The sequence below is a fragment of the Peromyscus maniculatus genome, chromosome 20 (genome assembly GCF_049852395.1).
Source record: "Peromyscus maniculatus bairdii isolate BWxNUB_F1_BW_parent chromosome 20, HU_Pman_BW_mat_3.1, whole genome shotgun sequence".
In the NCBI taxonomy this organism is placed as follows: domain Eukaryota; kingdom Metazoa; phylum Chordata; class Mammalia; order Rodentia; family Cricetidae; genus Peromyscus; species Peromyscus maniculatus.
In genome coordinates this window covers 42,054,380-42,076,255 of record NC_134871.1, presented here as the reverse complement: position 1 = coordinate 42,076,255, position 21,876 = coordinate 42,054,380, and the positions used below count along the sequence as shown (strand labels likewise).

The window sequence follows — 21,876 nt, the reverse complement described above, 5'->3', positions numbered from 1 at the left end:
TTCACTATCAATGTCTCTTAGGAAATGCATGAGGAAAACGTTAGGTGCCTTCCCCTTCCATGTCCCCTTCAGCAATTTTAAACAAGATCTCAAATAACTGATAGCTGAGGAAAAACTCTTGGGAGAAAGCTCACCCAGAAGTTAGCAACATAGGTTTTTGACATCAGAATTGTAGATTTCGAGGGTAGGAGACATTTAATAAAGGTTCATTCTAGAATATTGAGATATAATGTTTTGCATTCTAGCAATCGTCTCATGGGACATGGCCATCTGGGGATGATGACCTCTGACAGAGGCAAAAGCAGCATACACTGATGTTGCTGTTCTCCACTCTGACCAGAGAGCCTCCCCCCCCCCAGACCAAACAACAGGAAACAGAACATAGACAGCTGGTAGAGTAACTCCCGTGCAGAGGTAGCTTGTGTCAGGTAGCATGGTGGAGAGGTACTGAAGTCATCACAGACTAGCAGAGCTGCCAGCAAATTTTGTGGAACCAATGTTTCCTTTTATGGCCAAGCTGCATGCATCCTCAATCTTGTCAGCAAAGGTCAATGCAGCAGTCACCCCTAAACTTGGTGTTAGAGGTACACACCAGGAAAACGTATCCCCAGGAGGCCTTCTTGAAGCTGTCATTCCCCTGTGTTACAGGCTGCATGACCCCATTTGCTCTACTCTACGTGTCCAGGAAGACACTTGCTTCTCATGACCAAGCATCCTTGGTTTCATGGCCCTAGAGGCATGACCAGCACTAAGGAAGCTCATCTGGTTTCTGGGATCAGACATCTGACACCTGTAAGGTAGAAGCCAATTCTGCAGGTCCTTGCTGTACCGTCATTTGCATCTTCACAGTAGAAGGCAGCAGTTCCCCATGACCTAGATCTCAGAGCTCATATTGTTCAGTGCTCAAGATAGCGCCTCCCCTCCACAACCCCCACCTATCCAGGCTTCTGCGTTGCTCTGCTTCCCACTTTTACTCCCATGATATAAGTCTGACTTTCCATAGACTTGCAGGCATTTTCAGCATCAGAGATTTCATAGTAGGCCTCTGCACAACCTCACAGACTGTTCAGTCTCAGCTGCACAGGTGACACATCCATGTGTCAAACTGAGGCGGTTTCCATCATCCCTGAGAAGGTCAAGACCTATGTTCATGTGATCCTTTCTCCACCCCACCAAGGATTGCCAACAGTGGACCCTCAAATGTTAGTACTCTTCTCTCTCTGGTATGCAAAGGCTCTGCCTTTAGTATAAATTGATCCAGTTAGAAGTTTTTATGGTAAATTTTTATTCAGAGCTGAAAGCCAGCAAAGTCACCCCTGTACATGTGGCCTTCAGTTGTGTTATTTCTGGATCTAATTCCAGTTACATGGTTTTATTTATCTTCTATCCAGGAACTTTCTGGTTTGAACTGATCTCTCTCCACATAGGACAAGAATCTAATGTGGGCACAGGGAACTCAGAATGCTAACGGCTGGTAGGGGGAGAATTGGAAGAGCTCCAAGTTCTCAGTTAAGGTTCCAATATATCTTCATCTGAATCAGGTTTATAAGGGTCCCACTCTGTCCCATGGCTATAAACCTAAGGTGGATGAATTCTGTCTTCATAAGGGACACTTTGGTTAATTTGATATGGAGTGTCTCAACCTGCACTTTTTCTTGGCTTCTGATGTAGGAAGTCCTACCTGCCTCCTACCCAGTTAGTTTCCCATTTCTCTGGGTTGCAGAATATTTGATTAACTATGCAAAGATGTGTTGCATTTGTTAATCTTGCCTGCCTAAGGCATTGATTGATCTAATAAAAAGCTAAATGGCCTATAGCTAGGCAGGAGGTACAGGCAGGACTTCTAGGCAAAGAGAGTAAGTAGGAGGAGGAATCTAGGTGAGAGAGGGAGGCGCCAGGGAGATGCCAGGGGCCAGCCAGTCATTAAGGAAGCAGGAAAAGACATACAGAATGAAAGAAAGGTAAAAAGCCAAGGCAAAATATATATGAATAGAAACAGAGGTTAAGATATAAGAGCTAGTGGGGCAAGCATAAGCTAAAAGCCAAGCTTCCATAATTAATATGTCTCTGTCTTTATTTGGGAGCTTGTTGGTAGTCCAAAGAAAAGTCCAGCTACCTCTCAGTCAGGGCATCAGGCACTTTCCAGGGCAAAAACTCAGTGCACTCTATGGCCAATTTTCTAGTATCACCTGTCACAAAACACCTCTCTTCTCCCCTGCTACATACTAGAACCTCATGCTTGAGGGGACCACCCTATTCTTGTGAAGAACAGGATGCCCAAAGGGCTTGCTTTCCTCAGCTATGCTAAGGACAGCTATGGCACCAGCTTTTTTGAATAAGTATTAAAAGGTTACCTGACACAGAAGACTTATGTCAAAACTGTCACTGGCTGGTAAAGAGTTCCTAAGAGTGGCATTTACAGCCATAGAATCCTTAAGTGTCTTGGGTTGACTAAATGCTGTTATAAGCATAAACCTAATAGCAAAGACCTCTCTCTCCCCAGGGAGCATCAACCTTGGTTTGGGGCTGTGGCCTGAATTTAAGTTCCTGTTGATTTGACATTTTTTACCTTACAGTAAGTCTTTGGTCAGGTATTGGAGGAGGAACCACTATGAGAAGTGGTTTAATCTTAAACCATAGTTAGAATGGTAATTAAAAAATATTTGGAGAGAGGAAGGGTTGAGTTTTGCCCCAGTGTGGGCAATGGCAGAGTCAGGGATCAAAAGAGCTCTTGCTGGAGTGTACATCTAGAAGGCGACAGTGGTGTTTGTCATCTTGCAATGACCAGTCAGGATGCTGTCTTCTTCTGGAGTCTCAAGACAGGTTATACTCTTTGGAGGCCTACTGTCTTGGGAATGATGCCAGGTCTTGGATAGATGCTTCTGGGCTCTGAAAAGCACCTGCTTAGAGCTGTCAGCTCCTTTTGGTAAATGCCCAAGCAGAAGTAAGTTTGTGTCCCATCAAGCAAAGGCTCAGAGAGGAGGCAAAGCCCCACTGTTACAGTAGAGGGTGATAGCCCCATTCTGCCACATCTTGAGGCCATCACTATTGTCAGGCTGTCTCCAACTAAGAGTGTCGCCTTTTTTCTCTTTATCATACCTCACTTTCTAGGCATCTGCTCAGAAACAGGGAAGACAGTGCTATTTGGAAAGTCACCTGCAGGTTCAGGAACATTATGCCTTCCTCCCTGTTCACTGTCATAGGAGCATTAAAACCAGGAGGCTGAGTTTTCGCGGTGCACTGTGGGAGGAAGGTGGGCGCTGTTGTTTTGTGGAGGAGGCTTCACGACTGCCGGCTTTGGGAGACCGCGGCCAAAATGCCAGAACGAGACAGTGAGCCCTTCTCCAACCCTTTGGCCCCAGATGGCCACGATGTGGACGATCCTCATTCCTTCCACCAATCAAAACTTACCAATGAAGACTTCAGGAAACTTCTCATGACCCCAAGGGCTGCACCTACTTCTGCACCACCTTCAAAATCACGTCACCATGAGATGCCAAGAGAGTACAATGAGGATGAGGACCCAGCTGCACGAAGGAGGAAAAAGAAAAGTTATTATGCCAAGCTACGCCAACAAGAAATTGAGAGAGAGAGAGAACTTGCAGAGAAATACCGGGACCGTGCCAAGGAACGGAGAGATGGTGTGAACAAAGATTATGAAGAAACTGAGCTGATTAGTACCACAGCCAACTATCGGGCTGTGGGCCCCACTGCTGAGGCGGACAAATCAGCTGCAGAGAAGAGAAGACAGTTGATTCAGGAGTCCAAATTCTTGGGTGGTGATATGGAACACACCCATTTGGTGAAAGGCTTGGATTTTGCTTTGCTTCAAAAGGTACGCGCTGAGATTGCCAGCAAAGAGAAGGAGGAAGAGGAACTCATGGAAAAGCCCCAAAAGGAAACCAAGAAAGATGAGGATCCCGAAAACAAAATTGAATTTAAAACACAACTTGGCCGAAATGTGTATCGAATGCTTTTCAAGAGTAAATCATATGAGCGAAATGAGCTGTTCTTACCAGGCCGGATGGCCTATGTGGTAGACCTGGATGATGAGTATGCAGACACGGATATCCCCACCACTCTTATCCGCAGCAAGGCTGATTGCCCCACCATGGAGGCCCAGACTACACTGACTACAAATGACATTGTTATCAGCAAGCTCACCCAGATTTTGTCATACCTGAGGCAGGGCACCCGGAACAAGAAGCTCAAGAAGAAGGATAAAGGAAAACTGGAAGAAAAGAAACCTCCCGAGGCAGACATGAACATTTTTGAAGACATTGGGGATTATGTTCCCTCCACAACCAAGACACCTCGGGACAAGGAGCGGGAGAGATACCGGGAGCGGGAACGTGATCGGGAACGCGACAGGGACCGGGAGCGGGAGCGAGACCGGGAGCGGGAGCGAGACCGGGAGCGAGACAGGGAGCGGGAGCGAGAGGAAGAGAAGAAAAGGCACAGCTACTTTGAGAAGCCAAAAGTGGATGATGAGCCCGTGGATGTTGACAAAGGACCTGGATCTGCCAAAGAGTTGATCAAGTCCATCAATGAAAAATTTGCTGGGTCTGCTGGTTGGGAAGGCACTGAATCGTTGAAGAAGCCTGAAGACAAGAAGCAGCTGGGTGATTTCTTTGGCATGTCCAATAGTTATGCAGAATGCTATCCAGCCACGATGGATGACATGGCTGTCGATAGTGATGAAGAGGTAGATTATAGCAAAATGGACCAGGGTAACAAGAAGGGTCCCTTAGGCCGCTGGGACTTTGATACTCAGGAGGAATATAGCGAGTATATGAACAACAAGGAGGCTTTGCCCAAGGCTGCATTCCAGTATGGTATCAAGATGTCTGAAGGACGGAAAACCAGACGCTTCAAAGAAACCAATGACAAGGCAGAGCTTGATCGCCAGTGGAAGAAAATAAGTGCGATCATTGAGAAGAGGAAGAAGATGGAAGCTGATGGGGTTGAAGTGAAAAGACCAAAGTACTAATCTAGTTCCAACCGTCACCACACGGCTGTTCTGTTGGTTGTTTGTTTCTACAATTCCTAAAAAGGTGGCAAATGGTTTTTCTTTGTGAATGTGTATAAATCTTTATTGTATAACTATTTGTTTATAGATCTGCCTCCCAAGTGCTAAGATTAATGGCATGCAGCACCATGCCCAACATGTTCCATTAAAATTAGTTAAACTCGCTGTCTTCAAAAAAAAAAAAAAAAAAAAAACCAGGAGGCTGAATAGTGTCCTTTCACATCTTGCATCGTCAATACACACACATCCCTCCTCACCTAGGAACAAAGTCACCTGTGGCTCCTGATGGTATTAACGACCAGGATTCTACCAGTTATAGGGATCACACTTCAGTGATTGAGGCTCAACTCTTCATCTTAAAATAGTTTCTACATCTTGGATACAGAAAGCAGAGGTTTGTGAAAAATCTTTTACTACAGTCTGATGAAATGAAGGCCTTCAGGGAGAAGTCTGTCTCCCACCAACCTTTCGTTTCCATAGCAATGAGATGGTGTCCCTTTCCACATAGGCTGGGGCTTAGGAAGCCCTACATAGACTCTGGTCATTTTGGAACAGGACAGATTGTATAGAACTTAGAGATCAGTGGGTTTAGAGGCATGTACTGTGACAGAATATAGATCAAGCATCTATGGAGTTGACAGGGGAACAGGATACCCCCAGGCTATGGCCTTGGTGGCCTGGCTGCTAGTGGTTTAAAAGCTCAGCCACTGTAACAAAGGTAGAACAGCACTGGGCTTCATGGATTTCTGATGTATCATCCAGTGTCACCAAGGAAACTCATGGCTTTGAGTTCAAACAAGGGTTTACATACTAGGTATCTTGGGTGGAGGGATGTGAGCAGTCAGAACCCACAGGGAATATAGCCACGAACTGTGTTCAGAGCAGCAAAGGGGGGGGGGTGTTCAGTCTTTGAAACTCTTTAGGAGACATTGACTACTAGACAGCTCTTGCCCTCTTTAAAATTTTACTTAATTGACCCATGAACAGATTTCCAGGTGAGTCATGCCAAGGAAATAGATTGTACAGAGCTCTATCCCTGTGGGAGCGATGGATTACCACCAGTGCTGAACTATTGAAGAGATGCATTCTTGGAGATTTTGACAAATGATGCCTCAGTTTACTTTGTTATGGATAACCTTGGTCATTAATTTGACACACCCGGCCCGGACACGGACAGGATTGACAGATAGCTCTTTCTCGATTCCGTGGGAAGAGGAATTGTCTATCAGATTGGCTTTTGATCATCTAGCAGGGCATTTTCAGTTGCTGGTTGGCATAAAAGGGCACATCCTGCTGTATGCCGTATCATCTCTAGGCAGGTGGTACGGAGAAGTAAGCTCAATGTAAGCCTTGGAGCAAGCCACTACAGTTAGCATTCCTTGATGGTATCTGCTTTAGTTCCTGCCTTGAGGCCATTCTGGATGAACTAGCCAGTTTTATGATCAACTTGACACCAGCTGGAGTCAGTAAAGAGCCTCCATTTAGAAAATGCCTCTATTAAGATGGGGCTGTGAGCAAGCCTATAGGACATTTTCTTTGTGAATGATGGGGAAAGGGCCCAAATCATTGTGAGTGATGCCATTCTTGGGCTTATGGGTCCTGGGTTCTAAGAAAGCAATAAGCAGCACTCCTTCATGGCCTCTGCATCAGCTCTTTCCTTCAGATTCCTGCCCTGGTTGAGTTCCTGTCCTGACTTTTTTGATGTTACACTGTGATGTGGAAGTGTAAGCTGAAGAAACCCTTTCCCAAGTTTTTTTGGCTATGGTGTTTCATCATAGCATAGTAACTGTAGCTAAGACACTGGATTCCCTCAATGACTACGTTCAATAAAAACCTTTCCTCCCCAAGTTGATTTTGGTCACAGCAGAGAGGCAAACTAGAACAGCTTCACCGAGGGTCACTGGGTGGCTGGAGATCACAGCCCTGATGTCTGAGGCAAGGGACACATACCAACCCCACTGCTTTCTATTCAGTCTCCGGTAGAGTCTGCTATTGGCCAAACCCAGGAAGAAGGCAAAACACGGGCAGTGGCAGTGAGTAGGAGGGAGCTTGGGTGGAGAGAGAGAGTCGAAAGGAGGGCTCTTTCCCATATCAGGATTCTTCAGGGTGCATAGTTGCTTCAGAGGAGCCAGTGTTATCCCATCCCAAGCTGAACTTCACATTTCATTCTCAGCAGAGCCCATGCTGCAGAGTCTGTCACACACAGTGGTAGCCAGGTGTTTATAGAAGGAAGGTGGTACCTAGGGAGGCCTTCCTTTACCCTAGAGAGACTGCTGGAGTTTCTCCCATTGGGAGTGGCTCCCAGTGGCCATCTCACTCTTTGAGGTTCTAAGAGCACTGGCACGTTCCTTTCACAGACCAGGCTGACCCCCCACATAATCAACAAGTCTCCATAGTGGGATTAAGCAGTAAAATGTCTGTACACTATGTGATACCTCAGTAAGCCCCCCCCCCCACTCTATTCCCTACAGACAAAGAGAAGCTTAAACCAGGATTCCTAAGTGTAGATAAGAACTTAGACCCCTTTTCCCCAGGTGGCTGTATCTGCTACAGGGACTTTGGAAAACAGTCAGGATATTCGACCAAAAGACTAAAAAGGGAGGTGGGTTAAAGTAAGTTATATGGTCTGTGCCTTTAAGAACTAGCCTCACAAAGAAAGGGGAGCGCTCCTTCCCACCTCCCTGCTGTGAGTGAGAGATTTGGAAGAACCTCCCTGGAGGCTTGTCAACTTAGAAAACACCTTACTTTTGCATTCTGTACCTAAAGTCTTCAGTGGCAGCTTTGGGGACTGATCTAGGCCAGGCCAGTTTCAAGTCCCCAGAAATGATGGCGCCAGCCCCAGGAACAAAAGAACAGAGTCAGGATGTCTGATGGTAACCAATTAACCACGAGATGCCCCTCTCCAGAGATAACAAGACCAGACCCCGGAGATGAGTTGTAAAACTCCTGACAGGGCAAACAGATAAGATAAAATAAGATCAAGTCCAGGCCCGGGAAAAACTTGACCAATCAAGGATGGACCCGTACTAACCCCCTCCCCTCTAAGAAATTTTATGGGTTTTGCCTATAAAAACTAACTTCCCCAAGAAAGAGGCACTCCTCCCTGCCTCACTGTATTGGGTGTAGGAATGAGTCCCTGTCTAGATTGTATCTGCAGAATAAACCTTGCTGTTGCATTCTAGACATCCAAGGTCTACGGTGGTCTCTTTGGGGGGGTCACAATCTGGGCATAACACACTAAACTGTTTCCATACTCTGTCACCAGCTCTATCCCCATCTTGTCCTCAGTGGAAGACAGATGTGCAAACTCAGAAATCCCAGTCATTGGCTCCACCAGGGACAGTTTATTGGTGGAACCCCCCCCCCAAAGCCATGTGATGCAATCCCGGCATCAACATTAATAGTGCCCGAGTCCCTCCCTCTTTCCAGGGCCATAGGAGATTAGTCTGGCTATCAAAAAGCTGGGTTGATGAATTCCACTACAAAAAACAGTATGTGGGGATCTAAATGCCCACCCAATGACAAATGACAAAAGGTTAAATTGAGCTTTGGAGCACTTAGACCTTAATAGTACATCTTTATCAACCTCCTACCCCCATCAAGATTCATGGATCTATATGGAAGAGTAGTGAGAAAAAGATGACCAAGGAAACAGTGTCTTCCAACACAACAGGGCTGATGCACTTATGAACTCAGACTGACAGCAAGCACAGGACATGCACAGGTTCATGCTAGAGCAAATCCCAACACTGAGAAGTTGAAGTGGGTATAAAGTTCCATACCTTAACCAAGATGCCATTTACAACTAATTCTAATACACAATTAACACTGTGAAATGGCAAACCAGTTTTCTCCAGTGGATGTCATTGAGTGTTATCAAACACTGCAGGGCAGGCTCCATGGCTAGACTTCATGTGTGCTTTACTTGGTTTTACTGTGGTATTTTGTTTTGATATTTTTTATTTTGTTTTCAAAGACAGCATGAAGTTGGGCGGGTAAGGACATGGAAATATAATTGATATAATATGATCAAAATTGTTTTTGAAAAAGTTTTTTTGAAGCATTTTAGTTACAGAATTAGTAATAACTTATAAAAACTGTTTAGTTCCGAATAAAAAAGAAAATTAGTTTGAAAAGGAGTGTTCAGTTTTATGCACAATTAACTACAAGGCTATTCCTTCACAAAAGGAAATGCAATGCCCAAATTAAATGTTTAAAAACGTAGTTTTAATTTTGTATTTTTTAGCTTTAATCATCATTATACAATGTATTTTGATCATTTTCCCCCCTCCAACTCCTCTCAAATCCTCCCTACCTCCTTTCCCCACCCAAACTTTAATCTTTCAACAGAAGCACCTTAAGGAAAATACCAAGCCAAAACATTTAAACAAAACCAATTTTAAAAAATAGAAAGCCAAAACACCTCAGAAAGGCCATCAATAGACATGGCAGGACATGACCAAGCTATAATTTAAGAGTCACCCCTCACAGTAAGGGAACTAACTGTTTCTTCACCTGAGTTTCTGAAGCTGGGGCTCAGTATGTTATCACTTTTCTTTCCTGACATTTAACTTGAAACACTTCATTCCCCAAATTCAAGTGGATCCTATTTCAGTAGTCATAGCACATACTTTAACAGCCAGGGAAAGCTGTGTGTATGTAGCCTCTTACTATTGTCCTCTGAGTGTAATAAATATCCAGTTTCTATCTTCCAGCTGTATCCAAGGCTTTCCTCCTCTGACTAGTCCTCACAGGATGCAGCTATAGCCCAACCTCCAGCCCAGTTGGCTCTCAGGGTCCTTGGTAACCACCCCTCCCAACACACACACCAAGGGAAGCTAACAGATAATGACTTCCCCTTCCTATGGCTCCATTTGGTCTCTTCCCTTTTCTACCAGTAATCATGATAACCGGAGAAAATAAGTCCTTCGACAAACCTCAAGGTTTAATTTCTCTTTTGAGACAATGTTTTACAACCACCAGTCTGCCTGGGATGACTGCCCATAGCACCTCCAAACTCTACCACATAAGAGGATCCAGAGAGAAAAGCATGGAAGTCCATTGCCTGAGGAACCCCATTCTGGAAAGTCTTTCCTTTTACCAGACCTCAATGGGACCCCAACACTGAACAAGGTAAGGGGGGCTCTCAATACCTATTGCTGGACTCTGGTGAAAAGTCTTCCACAATGCTGCAGAAAGCCCACAGATCTGTCTATAGTTAGTGAAGTTTTGCAAGGCCCAGCTGAAACTTCTATGTTTCTGAAGAGGCCCATTGATCCCAAAATCCCAGAGAATAGAAGGCCAGTCAACATAGCCTTTGTCACCCAGTTGGCCCTCCATATTAAAGAGAAAAAACTTCAGAGGCTAGAAGGATTTGAAGAAAAGATATCAAAGTTTTTGGAAGTAGCTCACTGAGTCTTTAATACTTTCCAGAAGACAGGCAGGCACAATGGTTAGGCAGAGCAATTGTGCTAGTGCTGAGAGAAGTGGATGATAGTCCACCAGAAGGAAGTGATGAAGCCTCCAGAAGCAACCAGGGGATGGAGCAGGACCAGACATTCTCTAGCCTGAAATCAGTGTGTACTGATTTCAGAGGAAACCTTTTCAGAAGAAGACAGCCTCTAGTAGTCCTAGGATTTGGGGGATATCTGGCTATCAAAGAAGGTGGTCAAAATATACTGTAAAGGACATCAGCAAGGTCACTTTTATGAGACTATAGCAAAGCAATCAAGTTTGCCAATCAAGAGGCAAAGGAGGCTGCCCTAGAACCAACGGGGGTGGGGGTGGGGGCTCTGCAAAATTCTTGTGACCATACCCAAGTCAGTTTTACTGCTTCTTCCCATGTACAGAGGAACAACAGCTATCTATCTAGCTCTAGGCCACTTGTCTTCTATCAAGTCAAGACAGGATGGAAAAAACCTTCCAGATGGACATCTTTCCCTTCCATTAAGTGACCTGAGTCACCAACTCCATCAAGGAACCCACTTGGAGAGAATAAAACTAGTAGAACTATTAAGTTTTATGTGCCACATCTAGAAAATGATACCGGACACTGTGCACAAAACTTGTACACCACCTAAAAATCACTGGGTCACCATCCAAGATACCCAAGGGAGTTAGAACTCCAGGCAAGATACCTGGATAACACTAAGTGAACTTAATGAAAGTAAAACTAGGCCAAAATGGGTATAAGTATCTCCTTGTATTTGTAGATACTGTCTTGGGTTGGGTAGAGGCTTTTTACTACTAATCAAACACAGATAATAAACAAGCCATTACAGAAGTTAATCCCCGAATTCAGCCCAATAATTGGGTGTGAAAGTGGCTTGGTTTTCATAGCTCAAATCTCTAAATTACTGGCTAAGTTCTTAGGAATAACCTGGAAATTACACTGTGCTTACAGTCCTCAGAACTTAGAACAGAAAGGATGATCTGAACCCTGAAGGAGATTCTAACCAAATCAATAGAGACACTGGTGAAGGTTGAGTGAGCCTTTTTCCCTTTACCTTCTTATGGGCCCTATATATTTCCTTGTAGAGGTAGATTTGTAGAGGGGGATTTTCTGTTTTAAGTTTTTGGCAGACTTCCCCCTCTCTCCAACCTATAAGATGTATAAGATGTACATTTATCTGGAATTTTTAACCATTCCCTTCTCTAATCCCTCCAGACTCTGCAATATGTTTTATAGCATGTCTGCAAAACTATTAGAGACCCAGCCAAGGGACTCCCAACCTAACCCCACATTGTCAGGCCAGCCACACTATCTGGGTTAAGAATATCATCCAAAGACACTTGAGCCTTGCTAAAAGGGACCATATCCTATAGATCCTTTACCATACCCAGTGTATAAAGTTGCTGGAATCACTCCCCCAGATTCATGACAGCCAGCTCAAGTGGGTAATTGTAATTGGTTCTTACTCTTTGGGGACCTGCCACCCAGCTCCCAAATAAATACATGGAGACTTATTTTTTTACTTATGAAAGCCTGACTTTAGCCTAGCTTATTTCTAAGTCAGTTTTTTTTCTAACTTAAATAGTCCCATTTCTCTTTACGTTTTGCTTCTGGCTTGTTTTTTACCTTTCTTTATTCTATGCTATCTTTCCTTCTTATTCTGTGGCTAGCTGTGTGGCTGAGTGGCTGGCCCCCGATGTCCTTTTCTCCCCTTTCTCCTTGCTCCTCTCACCCTAGATTTCTCCTTTTTATTCTGCTTGGAACCCCCACCTAGCCCTCTCCTGCCTAGCTATTGGCCATTCAGCTCTTTATTAGACCAATCAGGTATTTTGGGCAAAGAAACAATTTTACAGAGTTAAACAAATGAATTGTAAAAGAAGGGAACACATCTTTGCATGTGTTTAAAACAAATATTCCACAGCATAAATGAATGTAACAAATCTTAAATAACTATTTCAAATAGGCAACAGACACTGACTGGTGGACCATCCATCACTTGTTTGGTGAACCCTTTAAATCCACCCAGCTCCCAGAGGTGGATCCTGGCCCACAATTTCCAGTAAGACATAAAAATGCCCTGAATCCCCTTCCCCTCCAGGTCCTTGGACATTCCCAGCCTTCCCGGGCCCACAAAACAACCTAACTTAAGCTGGGAAGCAAATAAAGAGATTTCATCACGCTTATCAATAAAAGGCTGGAATGTTAAGATTCAAAGGAAACACTAAATTCCTAAGGCAATAAAGTGAACTCAGCCTGGACTATATAAGGCTTTCTGGTGGCAAGATTAAAACAAATAAGCCAGCATTATAAGCTATGAGACTGGATCCCCTCTACCAAAAGGGGTCATTTTCCTTATATCTGGTAGAAAGGCATCACTGGTAGCCATTTGTCCCATTAGTATACTGAAGCTCTCAACATGCTGGTGACTCCAGGCTCCTTCAGGTATCATAAATACCTGTTACACATTTCAAAGTCCATGCTGGCCTCCTATTCCTTCACATCCTTCCTGTCTCCTATACTTAAAACTCCATCCAGGTCACATGCTGCCCTGCCCAAAGCTATTCATTCTCCTTATAACACTACTATTCCTGTTAAGAGCAGAGCATAGAGTGAAAACTTGTTTCTCCCCATGTTTCCTCTATTCTCTATACCCTGCTGTTCTCAAGCTCTTGCAGATAGCCCTGACTTTGTCAAATAGGATGTCCATGTTCAATCTTCTGTCTCCCTAGAATCTTCCAGATGCCTATGGATATTAGCAAGTCAGGGGGAAAAGTTATGAGAACTTTCAGAAAGGGTTACTCAAGACGGAGTGGGGGGAAGGGGGGCTGGGATTTGATTGGCTTACTTCATGGTTACCAATTTTTACTCCAGTAAAGGTGTTTTTCTATCTTGCTGTTTTATGCACCCTAACTCTTATTTCTGGATGTCAATTGCCTACTCCTTTTTATTCCTCCCAGCCAATAAAAATCCTGTAGAGACCAGGGGCCCTAAAATTCCCCAGACGATGACTTGACAATTTAACTCATTCTCCTAGAACCAGTGGGGAATAGAGTGGTGTGGTGGTATTGTGTATTCTAATAAATTTATCTGGGGTCAGAGAACAGACAGCCACTAGATACAAAGGCTAGAAAATGGTGGCACTCACACCTTTAATCCTAGCATTCCAGAGATAGAAATCCCTCTGGATCTCTGTGAGTTCAAGGCCACATTGGAAATAGCCAAGCATGGTGACACGCCTTTAATCCCAGAAAGCCAGCCTTTAATCCCAGGGAGTGGTGGTAGAAAGTAGAAAGATATATAAGGCGTGAGGGCCAGAAACTAGAGGCATTTGGCTGGTTAAGCATTCAGGCTTTTGAGCAGTATTTCAGCTGAGACCCATTCCGGATGAGGACTCAGAGGCCTCCAGTCTGAGGAGACAAGACCAGCTGAGGATCCGGCGAGGTGAGATAGCTGTGGCTTGTTCTGTCTCTCTGATCTACCAGCATGGACCCCAATAACTGCCTCGAGTTTGATTTTATTAATAAGAACTTTTAAGAATCCTGCTACAAGCGGCGGAAGTAGCCGGAGCGGGCGGGCGGCAAGGCGAGGCGAGAGCTGCACAGGGCCCTACGCGGCCGCCTAAGCATGTCGGACTTCGACGAGTTCGAGCGGCAGCTCAACGAGAATAAACAAGAACGGGACAAGGAGAACCGGCATCGGAAGCGTAGCCACAGCCGCTCTCGAAGCCGGGACCGTAAGCGCAGGAGCCGGAGCCGAGATCGGCGTAACCGGGACCAGCGCAGTGCCTCTCGGGACAGGCGAAGGAGAAGCAAACCTTTGACCAGAGGCGCTAAAGAGGAGCACGGTGGATTGATTCGTTCCCCCCGCCATGAGAAGAAGAAGAAGGTGCGTAAATACTGGGACGTACCACCACCTGGCTTTGAGCACATCACCCCAATGCAGTACAAGGCCATGCAAGCTGCGGGTCAGATTCCAGCCACTGCCCTTCTCCCCACCATGACTCCTGATGGTCTGGCTGTGACCCCAACGCCGGTGCCTGTGGTTGGGAGCCAGATGACCAGACAGGCCAGGCGCCTCTACGTGGGCAACATCCCTTTTGGCATCACTGAGGAGGCTATGATGGACTTCTTCAACGCCCAGATGCGCTTGGGCGGATTGACGCAGGCCCCCGGCAACCCAGTCTTGGCTGTGCAGATAAATCAAGACAAGAATTTTGCCTTTTTGGAGTTCCGTTCAGTGGATGAGACGACCCAGGCCATGGCCTTTGATGGCATCATCTTCCAGGGCCAGTCATTGAAGATTCGAAGGCCTCATGACTACCAGCCGCTGCCTGGCATGTCAGAGAACCCTTCTGTTTATGTGCCTGGAGTTGTGTCCACTGTAGTCCCAGACTCGGCCCACAAACTGTTCATCGGGGGCTTGCCCAACTACCTGAATGATGACCAGGTGAAGGAACTGCTGACATCCTTCGGGCCTCTGAAGGCCTTCAACCTGGTCAAGGATAGTGCCACAGGGCTCTCCAAGGGCTATGCCTTCTGTGAGTACGTGGACATCAACGTGACAGATCAGGCCATTGCGGGGCTGAATGGGATGCAGCTAGGGGACAAGAAGCTGCTTGTCCAGAGGGCGAGTGTAGGAGCCAAGAATGCCACGCTGAGTACTATCAATCAGACACCTGTGACCCTTCAAGTGCCCGGCCTGATGAGCTCTCAGGTGCAAATGGGTGGTCACCCGACTGAGGTCCTGTGCCTCATGAACATGGTGCTGCCCGAGGAGCTGTTGGACGATGAGGAGTACGAGGAGATTGTAGAGGATGTACGAGATGAGTGCAGCAAGTATGGGCTGGTCAAGTCCATTGAGATTCCCCGGCCCGTGGACGGCGTCGAGGTGCCTGGCTGTGGAAAGATCTTTGTGGAGTTCACCTCTGTGTTTGACTGCCAGAAAGCCATGCAGGGCCTAACCGGCCGCAAGTTCGCCAACAGAGTGGTGGTCACAAAATACTGTGACCCTGACTCTTACCACCGCCGGGACTTCTGGTAGAGGTGGCTGGGGGAGGGTGGGGGCAGGGCTGGCTGGGGGCTTTCCCCACCTGTCCCCCCCTCCTTTCTCCCCTCGCTGAAGATGATGGGCAGAGGAGTGACAGCCGAATGACAGCCGGCAGCAACTGGAATGGCAGCAATGAAGGGGGGCGGGGGGCGGGGGGCTAGGGCAGGAAGGGGCCTGGGCAAGTGCACACAGGCCCACACAGACACATGCACCCACAGACACAGAGGGAAGGGGCTGGGGCGGGGCTGTGTGCACAGCAGGGCGGGTAGGACCCCACAGCCCCGTCCCAGGCGGCTCCTCTATCCCTACACCCTCTCCTCCCCTCCCCATGGTAGGAACATAGCGTGTTTATATTTTATGGCCAAACTCTTTTGAATTTTGTTGTCTGGCCCTCAGTGCCCTGCCCTCCCTTTGCAGGACCACAGCTCCCGTCCTCTGGCTTCTGGTCCTCCCTGTTCTCCACCCTGGTTTCTTAAGTAGTTGGTTCTTCTCTTTAGTCTTACCCTGACCCTCAACCCGTGGTCTCCGTCCCGCTCCTCCTCTCTGTGGCAGTTTCATATTTGCTAATACGAATTTGCTCATTAAACATTTTGTTGTATTTTAAAAAAGAAAAAAAAAATAAAATAAAATAAATAAAAAAAAAAAAAAAAAAGAATCCTGCTACAGAGTGGGCTACTGAACTTAAAGTTATGCCATCTCATGGAAGTATTCCCAAGACTGCTTGAAGTGCTAAAACCATCTTGGGTAAATTGATCTCTAGTCACATAGACCAGTCATAAATTCCCCATAAATTCCTAGAGTAAACTAGTCTTTGTGCCAGCCACAAATTCCTATAAAGTGTGCCCCTGACCTCTGGATTATGGAAACTACCTGACCAAACTAACTGCTATCTCTCCACTTCTGTAAACAATACTTGCTTGTTGCAGATGTCCAGATGCTTTCCTGTATATGCCACTGTGGTGATATTGTGTTCCCCAAAATATTGTGCACCCTAATAAACTTATCTGGGGTCAGAGAACAGAACAGCCACTAGATAGACAGAGGCCAGAAAATGGTGGCCCCCACACACCTTTAATCCTAACATTCTGTCTGCATCTCTGCGAATCCAGTGTCACACTGGAAATAGCCAGGCATGGTGACACACACCTTTAATCCCAGGAAGTGATGGCAGGAAGCAGAAAGGTATATAAGGCATGAAAACCAGGAACTAGGGTTGGTTAAGCTTTTAGGCTTTTAGCAGTTCAGCTGAGATTCATTTGGGTGAGGACTCAGACTTTCAGTCTGAGGAAACAGGATCAGCTGAGGAATTGGCAAGGTGAGGTAGCTGTGGCTTGTACTGATTTTCAGCATTTACCCCAATACCTGGCTCCAGATTTGATTTTATTAAGACCTTTTAAGAGTTGTGCTACATGCCACAGTGGTTTTTGTTTTTAAAAACTTGAACAAATTGGAGCTTGCTGCTACTGCTTCGTCTACTCTACCTGGGACAGGCCCCTGGAGGTGAATAAAAGTTTTGTATAATTTGACTTATTCAGCCCTCTTTTTTCTCCTTCAGGTGTCCCAAAACATTTGTTATTTGCTCCTTAAAGACACCACTAGTGGACTCTTCTGACTGCTCTGCCTTAGCTATGCGGAAAGTCGTGTCCCGGTCGGTGGTTTGCTCCGACACCCGGGACCGTGAGGAATATGATGACGGCGAGAAGCCCCTCCACGTTTACTACTGTTTGTGCGGCCAGATGGTCCTGGTGCTGGATTGTCAGTTAGAGAAATTGCCCATGAGACCCCGGGACCAGTCTCGCGTGATTGATGCTGCCAAACATGCTCATAAGTTTTGTAACACAGAAGATGAGGAGACTACCTATCTTCGGAGGCCTGAGGGCATTGAACGTCAGTACAGAAAGAAGTGTGCAAAGTGTGGGCTGCCGCTCTTCTACCAGTCCCAGCCAAAGAATGCTCCTGTGACCTTCATCGTGGATGGAGCCGTAGTGAAATTTGGCCAAGGCTTTGGGAAAACCAATATATATACCCAGAAGCAGGAGCCTCCTAAGAAGGTTATGATGACCAAACGGACTAAAGACATGGGCAAGTTCAGCTCTGTTACTGTGTCTACCATTGATGAAGAAGAAGAAGAGATAGAGGCTCGGGAAGTTGCTGACTCCTATGCACAGAATGCCAAAGTGATTGAAAAACAGCTGGAGCGCAAAGGCATGAGCAAGAGGCGACTGCAAGAGCTGGCTGAATTGGAAGCCAAGAAAGCAAAAATGAAGGGGACCCTGATCGACAACCAGTTCAAATAATCTGGATCTTTTTGTGTTCAGACTGGAGGCTAGCACTTAGATCATGAAATCAAGAAGCTATTTCATCTTGGTCTAGTTTCTATGTCCCAGGAAAAGATTGTCTGACCATCCTATTGATTTTTCCTACATTGTTCTTTTCTTTCATTGAAGTCCTTGACTCCATTTCACTTGCTTTCTGGGTGGCAGATTGTTTTCAAAATCTTTGTATAGGCCGGGCGATGGTGGCACACACCTTTAATCCCAGCACTCGGGAGGCAGAGTGAGGCAGATCTCTGTGAGTTTTTGAGGCCAGCCTGGTCTACAGAGTGAATTCCAGGAAAGGCGCAAAGCTACACAGAGAAGCCCTGTCTCGAAAAACAAAAAACAAAAAACAAAAAACAAAAAACAAAAAAAAAAACCACTTTGTATAAATAAGTTTTCTGTCTTCCTTGTTACATACTGGAGGATGGTCTTGAACTTGTGATCCTGTCTTAGCCTCTCCAGTGCTGTAATTACAGGAACGCACCATCGTGCCTGGCTTCTGTACCAGTCCTCTTCATTTGAAGTATGTGGTGGTAATCTAATTACACTGAAATGTGATTTTGATTGTATGTTAATAAAGTTGCCCGGGGGTCAGAGCTATTAGAGCCATAGCAAGAGTGTGTCAGTGGTGGCACACGCCTTTAATCCCAGAAAGCCAGCCCTTAATCCCAGGGAGTGGTGATATAAAGCAAAAAGATATATAGGGCGTGAGACCCAGAAACTAGAAGCATTTGGCTGGTTAAGCTTTCAGGCTTTGGAGCAACACAGTTCAGCTGAGAGCTATTGGGATGAGGACACAGAAGCTTCCAGTCTGAGGAAACAGGACCAGCTGAGGAACTGGTGAGGTGAGATAGCTGTGGCTTGTTCTGTCTCTTTAAATAGACGAACAGTCAGGAAATAGGGCTCTCATTCGGGAGGCTGGGACACCGCAGGCGGAAGGGTGAGATTTTGGCTCTGAGCTCTGACCTCTCGGCTTTCTCTTTTGCATTGTTTCTGTGTTTCTTATTTGGTGGGACGGTTGGTTACATCTATAGAAGTACCCTTCTTCTGTGATATATTTAGGGCTAGCTAAGTGTCTAGTTTCTAAGGTAGGTGTTTTTTATTTCTTCTTCAAAGCTAATACAATGTCTAAAGACTTTTGAAAAAGTATGGTATAGGAGGAAAGTTGCAGGAATTAAATTTAAAATTAATTCCTTTTCATTTTTAAAAGGTGGATCCTTTAAGAGACTCTGTCTCTGATCTTCGAACTGTTCTTAGAATTGACTATGCTTTGAATCTTTCTCCTGTCAGTAGAAATCAGTTAGAAACCTGAATCTGCAGAAATATTTCTGTACTTAAAATATTAGCGTTATAGGTGAGCCATGCCATATCAAACTTCGGAATTAAAAAGGAAAAGCCATGTGGCTGGGGGTGTAGCTCAGTAATGGAGTGCATGCTAGGCATGTGTGAGGTCATCCCCAGCACTGGAAAAAAAAAAAAAAAAAGGAGAGCCAGATTGCAGATGCAGGGGTAGGATAGCTCAGGTCTGAATTGAAATATGGCCTTGCTAAGTAACCCAAAGGAGCTAGTCAGTCATCTGGGAGAATTACTGTGTGAGAACACAGGAGGGGGCATCGCGAGAGTAGCTTATCTATTGGGTGTCTTGTTTTACATTTGCTGTTTGCAGAGGACTGTTTGAAGTGTCGCTGCTTCAGTGAGGTCACTATCCACGTGGTTCTTCCCATAGTCTTATCTGTTTGCCTGGGATACGAGGTGTGAGCAAACATGGAGTGTGTTGCCCTCCTCCCGTTATCCCTGACCAATTGCACTTTTTAAGCACCCAGGGCTTGTGTGTGAGGTGCTGCCGGGAAGGAATTTTCTTTGCCTTTTTTCTGATTTCATTACTTGCAGGGAAAAGTAGGTGAGCGTAGAGGTACAGTTGAGCTCGCCAAAGCTCGGCTAGAGGATTGGGGATCGCGGCAGTGCGCAGAGTGGTACCGTGTTACTCCGCAGCCAGTGAGGAGGGTCCTTTGTGACTAATTCTCTGCACCTCAGTTCCTGTCCTAGTTGGGAGACAGAATTACTATTGTATGAATGACCAACTGTGTCTACCAGCCAGTGGCCTCTACCTTTACTCCACTTTATCCCCAAATTCCTATATGCAAAGCTTGGATATACCTACACCACCTCAGAAATTCAGGCTTCTAGTCTCAGGCCACAGCCTCTGATTATTGTTAGTCTCCTGTACTTCCTTCCTTGTAGACCTTTTGAGGTGTGTGTATGGATTTGAGGGGTGGTTATTTTGTTAGTAATGCAACATAATAGTAGTAATAGCAACATTAATACTCCGTACTCTCCACTGAGTACTTGGTGTGTGTCAGATGCTGTGGAAAGCACTTTAGAGGTATTAGCTCTTTCTAACAATACCTCCTATGAGATAACTTAACTCTTGTCATCACGTTTTTCAAATGAGCTCCTGAAGCTCAGACTTCAAGTTCCCCAAGAGCCACCAGCCAGTAATTGGTAGAGCCAAAAATCTGACTTTCAAACTCAAACTCTTTACTATGCTGAACTGCTTCTGTGGAATCCTTATTTATATGTATATGTATAGTTAGATCAGAACGTAATTCATTTTGCAAAACCAAGTGAAGTGCAATGTAAAAATATTCAGCTAGAGAACCCCCTAAAGCAATTCTGTGGTTATACTTCTACATATTTTCTGAAATATTTGCTCTTAGATAAATCCTAAGCATTTCAACATCTGGCTCAAATTACACATTTTGCTTTCTTATAGAGGAAGATGTATGTTTTGCAATATGTCATTAGTATCAAGTGAGCTTGTACCTTTCATTATATTTTATTCTTTTTATTGAAAATTATTAAAACAATATGACGTACTTTCTCTTATTAGTTTCTAGTATTTTTATAGCAACAGTGTTTTAATAAAAAGAGCCATATTGAAAAAAAAAAAAGACACCACTAGTGATTAGAGGGACAGAGCTCTTAACCTTGCCATAGACTCCATGTGGTACTTATAGACAGTAGAATAAAGAATCCTGGTGTCTAGTGAAGTCACAGAATCCTCTCTTCATGAGGACAGGGAAGGCAACAGAGCAACCCTAGCTTAGCAGGGAACCTAGAATAAGCAGGCAAGTGCCATCTTATGAATGGTGACCTGTTACGTTTAGTCTGGCTTCAAACCCTGGTCATTTTTCTGCCTGTGTTCCTACCCAACCAAGGGGTTTAGCCTCTGATCATTCTTTTTGTCCATTTGAACTAGGGAGGACTAGGGTTAGCACTTATGCAGAGATGCTCAAGTCCCAAGTTGAGGAAATGAAGGGGAAATGGGCAGTTGGGGTGAGGACCAACCCAGGTCCAGGATTTCTGATGTTAAGAGTTCCCACACAGATTAGCAACACCCTTTTAGAGGCTATGTTTAGCATCCTAGGTTCTAGACGGATCCATATCATCTCTATTACAGTTCCAACATCTTCCTTTATGGTTCTAGGAAGACCTAGTTTTTTTTGCCCACCCAGTAAGTAGGAAACTAAGAATGGAGGGCTCCACCATGCCTGTGTCTACAATAAGGGACCAAGACCTGACCTAAGTCTGTGATCTGCTGTCTCAAGCTATATAGCACATGTAAGGAAAGAGGTATCTTCCATGGCTCACTAAGAGACAGGTGATTTCTTGGCAATGGTTAGAGAGCAGTTGTGAATCCATGGAGAATTGTTTTTATCTGAATAGCTATTACCCATGGATGTGGGTCACATCTTTCCAAAGGCTGGGAGAGGCTGTTCCCCAACATACCATACCAAATCCTGTGGTATGTGGGACCTGAATGAGTTTGCCCATCCAGATTTGGGTTTTATAATGGAAATGAGGTATGTCATAACTTCTGATGCTACACCACCCTCCAATTCATATACCACAACAAACACTCTGTTTGTCATAGTGACCACTCTGGACTAACCAGCATGCAAGAAGTCTGCTCACCAGGCATCTGTTAACCAAGCAGTTCCATTTTTTGATAACCCAATATGTTTACTTCC

The 21,876-nt window shown here is 45.3% G+C and overlaps 3 pseudogenes across 1 annotated transcript; all 3 read left to right on the top strand.

Annotated features, from left to right (window-relative positions):
• Window positions 1–3,230: 3,230 nt before the first annotated feature.
• LOC143269757 (protein Red pseudogene) lies at window positions 3,231–5,194 on the top strand (annotated as a pseudogene).
• An 8,838-nt stretch (window positions 5,195–14,032) lies between these two features.
• On the top strand, window positions 14,033–16,125 carry LOC143269758 (splicing factor U2AF 65 kDa subunit pseudogene; annotated as a pseudogene).
• Window positions 16,126–16,181: 56 nt separating this feature from the next.
• LOC143269759 (STING ER exit protein pseudogene) lies at window positions 16,182–20,721 on the top strand (annotated as a pseudogene). Its single transcript, XR_013046428.1, has one exon. The product of XR_013046428.1 is annotated as an STING ER exit protein pseudogene (transcript).
• The last annotated feature ends 1,155 nt before the right edge of the window (window positions 20,722–21,876 follow it).